This window comes from Triticum dicoccoides, chromosome 2B (genome assembly GCF_002162155.2).
Source record: "Triticum dicoccoides isolate Atlit2015 ecotype Zavitan chromosome 2B, WEW_v2.0, whole genome shotgun sequence".
Taxonomy (NCBI): domain Eukaryota; kingdom Viridiplantae; phylum Streptophyta; class Magnoliopsida; order Poales; family Poaceae; genus Triticum; species Triticum dicoccoides.
Window position 1 is genome coordinate 701,009,741 of NC_041383.1, and position 6,244 is coordinate 701,015,984.

General features: G+C 50.7%; 1 long non-coding RNA gene across 1 annotated transcript; it reads left to right on the forward strand.

Moving 5' to 3' along the window:
• Nucleotides 1-4,585: 4,585 nt before the first annotated feature.
• LOC119368384 lies at nt 4,586-5,640 on the forward strand. The gene is made up of 3 exons (XR_005176624.1): nt 4,586-4,911; nt 5,002-5,222; nt 5,325-5,640. It is a non-coding gene; the product is annotated as an uncharacterized LOC119368384 (long non-coding RNA).
• Nucleotides 5,641-6,244: the final 604 nt, after the last annotated feature.

A 6,244-nucleotide genomic window follows, 5' to 3' on the forward strand; every position in this document is an offset into this window, starting at 1 on the left:
CGCGCGGCCAGAGCGGTCGTAGAGGTGCGCGCTGGGGTTGGTCGCTGCGACCACTGGTTCTTCACCAGATTTTTCTTCCGCTGTTGACTGTTGTGGATGTAATGGTAGCTAGTTGGTGCAGAGCAGATGACCGGGCGAGGCCGCTCGATCACGAGGAGCAGGAGCAGACGCGGGCAACAGTGGTGCTCGAGCAGTAGGCACGACGCACGCGAGCGTGGCGAAGGTGCTTGGGTGGAGCGGAGCGAAGGCAAGCCAGTGCCTGACTAGGCATGTATGGCCATTATATGACCATTATCTGGGCAACGTCCGAGTAGTGTGTGGCTGATGGTTTGACCATTGCATGACTCATATCTAGCTAGCTTGTAGATGGTATAACAGATGGTGTATGGAGGAGCGACCGTGCATTCCGGCCGGAGCTAGGCGCAGCGTGAAGGAAAGCAGACGCGAGCGGTGCGTGGACGGATACGTCCGACCGAAGCGATGCCCCGAGCGCAGGCATGCGTGGACGGACAGCCAGCATCGCAACGGTGGCGGTGAGGAAGGCGCAACCGGCGGCGAGGACGCGTCACCCCTCGCGGCCGCTCCGGGGGCGTGTCGGTGTCGAGCCCCCGAGCGCTACCAGAGAGACGGCGCGACGCCGCAGTGATGATGACGAAGATGGTCCCGCCCGGACTGCAAAACCAGCAGCAGCGCGGTAGCATAGTACCGCCCCACGGTGGGCGCCAAATGTCGTGGTATTCTCACGGGGGGTGCAAGACGACATATGCCACAAGGTGGCTTCATGTGAGGGCAAGACTGCTGCCGGAATATCCAGGGACGAGTATGCGAGTAGCACGCGCTAGTTACCCAGGTTCAGGGCTCTCCGGAGAGATAACACCCCTACTCCTGCATGTGTGAGTATATCTGGTATATCTGGTACAGAGTGCTCCTGAAGCTGTATCTGAGGTCAGTGCCATAGACATCTGGCCTCGTATATGCATATGAGCATAGGTGTGTGTGTGGCCGCATGTGCCTGAGCATGCATGCGTGAATGTGTGGGAGCGTGAGTCCATCCTCTGATGGATGGATGGAGCTAGCTTATATAAGCATGGCTAGCTTGATATGTAAGCTATGTGGGTAGCTTAGGAAGTAAGCTAGGTAGGCATGGTGGGGTGTCATCCTTGTCCCCTGGGTCACTTCATAAAAAGTGCCAGGGGACAAGTGACACTGTACATGATGGCTGGGGTGTCACGTGAACAGTGCTAGGTACGGTCGTCACGTCGGGGTCGCGTCGGGCTGCAGTCGGCAGTCGGCCTGATGGCGCAGTCGGCAGTCAGCAGTCGGCCTGGTGGAGCAGTCGGCAGCCGGCAGTCGGCCTGATGGAGCAGTCGGCAGCCATCAGTCGGCCTGGGCGGCTGGGGAGTCGGCAGCCAGCAGGCAGCAGCCGGCCGGGTAGTTGGACTGAGGGGCTTTGCTAGCCCCGATGTCTTGAAATATCGTCTTGCCGTCTTCGGGGTATCCGTGTCCAATTACTCCGACAGTTTTCACCCTGGTAAGCACTATCCACCAGCAGAACAGGGTATGCGCAACCAAAACAGGCCGGCCACCCCCACCACCCAACGCCGAAAGCTAGCCGCCACGCCGCACTCACGGCCATGGCCGCTAGCCAGCACCCGAGCCACGCGCCCCGCCCACGGGCACCGCAGCTCCCACCACCTAGGTTGTCGCCCCGGCGTCCAGGACCACCTCCACCCATCACCACAGCCCACAGCCACCACCGACCGATGAGGGGGCAGAAGGCCCCTCCTTCCACACCCCCAAAGCGAGCCCCTTGAGGACATCCGGGACGAGCCGGCCAGATCGGGGGGGGGGGCACTACCGTCAGCGACGACGAGCCACGCTGCACGCCGGGGACCAGGGCCACCGTCGTGCACGATGGCAAGGCCGGGAAGCACCCCTACCTCCCTCCCGGAGCACCCCAGCCCCCACCGATCGGCCACGCACTCGCCACCAGTCGCTAAGCACGGACCCATGAGCAACAGGCGGAAAAGGGACACCACCACCACCGCGCCGCCCCCTCCATCAGCCAAGATGGTCACAACGGAGGAGGCCGCTCGCAGCACGAGCCGCCCACGGCCCGTGCCGCTTGGAGGGCCAGATCCGGCGGAGCCGTGACCGCATCCAGACCACAAGAGCGCATCCCCCGCACGCTACCCGCCACACCGCCACCATGTCGCCGCCGCGCACTACTCCGACGCGCCACCGCGTCCGCCATCTAGCGCAACACCCCGGCCCAGCCGCCTCGGCCTGCGTCGAGCCTGCTGCGCGAGTGGGCAAGATCTCCCCGCCACCGACCAGGCTTCGCCTAGCCGCGCCCTCTGGCGGCGGTAAGGGGGGAGGAGAAGGAGGGGGACCCCGCCGCCGGCAGCTAGGGTTTTCTTCCGGTCGCGCGCGGGGCGACACGGGAGGAGGGAGGGGAGAGGGGACACTCGACTGAAATTATTATGCAATGGTGTCTGTGTTATATTGTCTCTACCTATGAAATTTAACATACATTATTTTTATATAATTTCGGCAAAATATTTCAAAAGCCCGTGGCAACGCACGTGCAGACAGGACTCGGTCGCGTAAAGCCAGAAGTGGCACCTCGGGTCATTGGACCAGCCGCATCTATCGGGTCAGGGATCACTCACGTAGCTCCCGACCCGATGTGGGCCGGCCTATTAAATTCTTTCGGTGGCTCTTGTAGCCCAGCGTACAACGTACGATTTGTGTTTCCCTGGTATTCTTTGTTTTTTTTTCATTTTTTAAGTTTTCTATATTATAAAAAAATTTAAATACACATTGAACATTTTTTTAATATACGGTGATCTTTTGTGAAAATATACTGAAAAATTTGTAATATACAATGAGCATTTTTTATATACACTGAACTTTTGTTCAATGTACGATGAACTTTTTCTAATATACAGCAGATATTATTTAATATACAGTGAACATTTTTTCAAATACACACTAAACATTTTGTAATATGTAACATATATTTTTTATATACAGTGAACTTTTTTTAATGTCGGTGAACTTGTTTTAATATACAGTGAACATTTATTTAATATACACAGTGATCAAATGTCTAAGGTACAATTGAATTTTTTATATACAGTGAACTTTTTCCAATGAACTCGTTTTAAATATAGGTCAATTTTTTTTCTAATACACACTGAACATTTTAAAAATTTACAATTGAACATTCTCCCGAAAAAGAGATGAATAGAAAAAATAGAAAACCTGTAAAACCAGAAAACTGGGGAAAAACACATAGAAGATATGTTTGTGATTTTTCTTAGATGTTTGTGAATTCAAATAGATTTTCAAGAATTTTTAAAAAAAGCAAAAAAAGAAACGAAAAAAAAGTAAAACAGAAAATAAAAACAAACAGAAAACCAACAAAGCAAAAAAACGTCTAAAAACCACCAGAAAACTGCGTATATGGGCCTCTGCCGACGTCTGAATCGCATGGGTGATCGCCTGATATGTATGGGGAGCCACTAGTTAACGAGAGCCTCGCAACGATTAGCGCACTTGGCGCGCTCTCAGCCATTCACCACGTGTCATGCTCTAGGCGTTCCCTTCAGATTTTTTATTTTTATTTTTCCGCACGCGTTTTCGGCTATTTAAACGGTTGTTTCTGGGTTTTTTTCGATATTTTGGTTTTTCACCGGTCTTCCTTTGCTTTTCGACCAATTTTTTTTCCTTTTTTCCCGTGAAAAAACTTGTTTTCTATTTTTTTTTCCTTTCGCGAGAGTCACGGTTTTGCTTCCGCGAGAGTCACGGCCGTACCTCTCGGAAACGAAAAAAAACGTGTTTTCTATTTTATTTCTTTCGCGAGAGTCACCGTTTTGCTTCCGCGATAGGCGCGGTTGTGCTTTGCGAGAGTTACGGCCGTGCCTCTTGAAAACGAAAAAAGACGCGTTTTATGTTTTTTTTCCTTTCGCGAGAGTCACGGTTTTTGCTTCCGCGAGAGGCACGGTTGTGCTTTCGCCAGGGTCACGGCCGTGTCTCTCGAAAACAAAAAAAACACGTTTCCTATTTCTTTTCTTTCGCGAGAGTCACGATTTTGCTTCCGCGAGAGGCACGAGTGTGCTTTCGCGAGAGTCACGGCCGTGCCTCCTCGGAAACGAAAAAACGCGTTTTCTCTTTTTTTTTCCTTCCGCGAGAGTCACGGTTTTGCTTCTGCGAGAGGCACGAACATGCCTCTTTCATAAAGGAAAAAAACCGTGTTTCTGGTTCGGTTTTTTCGTCCGGTTTTTTGGTGAAAATAAAGTTCTTCAAAACCTATTAACATGGGATTTAGTTTTTAAGATCTCGACGCGAGGAATTTAATGATAAAAGTGGTTTGAGATTTGGATGTATGATTTGAGAGATTAAATATTTTGACTAAACAGATCTACGAAAAAAGAGGAAAACTTTCAAGTTGTAACGAGTGGCGCGCTGCTGCATGTGCGTTAATTGTGGCAATCTGGGAGTTGAAATGATCTTTGCAACTAGTGATTTCGATATGTATCGCAACGTTGGGTCCCCTCGAAAATAAAAAAATTAGTTGGGTTCTCTGACCCTTATCAGCTCCTATATCCCGGTGGCTCGCCGCCGCCCGGCTGCCTCACGTTCCGGCCGGCGAGGTTAGCCCAACGCGATGCCAGTGCGTTCCGGAACCGGGACGCCTCGGGGGCGGGCTCGGCCAGGTCTGTGCCCTCCTCCCGCTGTCCATCTACACGCTGCAGCAGGAGCAGCAGCAGGGCGCCGCAGGAGAACTACCCGCGCCTCTGGCGAAGCTCCGGGCGGCTATGAGGAAGCGTTGCGGCCAGATCCTTACTGCAGAAGGACATTTCCGCCGAGGTCGACGACGGCGCTGGCCCTCTGAGGCTGCGAATGGTGATGTTCCTACATTTGCTGTTCTCGTTTTCAGTTAGTGCATACGCAAATTCGACTCTCAGTTGTTCTGTTTTGTTTTGTTTTTTACAGGAGAGCGAGAATCCCGAGAAGGCGAATGTAGTGGTGGCTGAGCAGGTGGATGAGTATGTAGATATGGAGGATGAGACCCCTGACTTACCAATCAGAGGAGGCCGAGAATGGTGCTGAGGATATGAGTGTCTCTGGTGTTCTTCTTCATGCTCAGTGATACTGTCGAAGCGGCTGTTTCTTCTTATCCTTTTTGAGAAACACCGTTTATTCTTCATCCAGTGGTACTGTCGAACTCACTATATATTCTTCCCCTTTATCAGAAACATTGTTTATTCTTCGTGAATTAAACTTCCTACAATGTTTCCCATTTGACTTTTTTACAGGTTCAGGGTCAGGGAGCTCAGGGGAGAGCACCTCAGAAGCTGGCAATGCTCATTCTCTGGTGTAGAGGAGGTTGTTCTAATAGTAGGATTTGACTAGGTGGAGGATGTAAGTACTTATTTCTGGGATGTAAGTACTAGGTGGAGGATGTAAGTACTTATTTGACTAGGTAGAGGAGGTCTTTTCATCTGGCCTTCTATCTGAAGGTGGCTTTTGTATTGATGTGTTTTCTCTAGCACATCTGTTATGTACTTAATGCTTATGGGCGACGTACCTATGGCATCAGAGTAAGAAAATGTTGAAATCATGGTTATCATCTGTGCCTGGCGACTTATATTGATATGAGAATGGTTTAATCTTTCTCAGAGGTATATGAATGATTAAATTTCAGTAGCCATGCAAACCTGAGTTGATTGGGACTCTTTTTGTCCTGGTGACACTGCTCGCCTTTGCTGAAATTACACCCTTGATTTCAATTAGAGTCTGTATTATTTTTAACTGGCTTGTTATTACTGGGTAAGAGAACTTCCTGTTGCTGTAAGCTTGTCTAACATTTAACCGGAGTGCCAGCAAAGCGTGTTGGTGTGCTGGTGCAAATTTCTGCTTTCATTTTACATTCAAATATTTCTGAGTTACTTTGCTTGTGTTTGCCAGTGCGGCAAATTTGCCCCCTGCGAATGTTCTTCTTTCCTTTGCAGGAATTTCTACGATTCATCAAGTGCTTATATGGTGAAGGGGAGCCTTGGCGCAGTGGTAAAGCTGCTGCCTTGTGACCATGAGGTCATGAGTTCAAGTCCTGGAAACAGCCTCTTACAGAAATGTAGGGAAAGGCTGCGTACTATAGACCCAAAGTGGTCGGACCCTTCCCTGGACCCTGCGCAAGCGGGAGCTACATGCACCAGGTTGCCCTTTCATCAAGTGC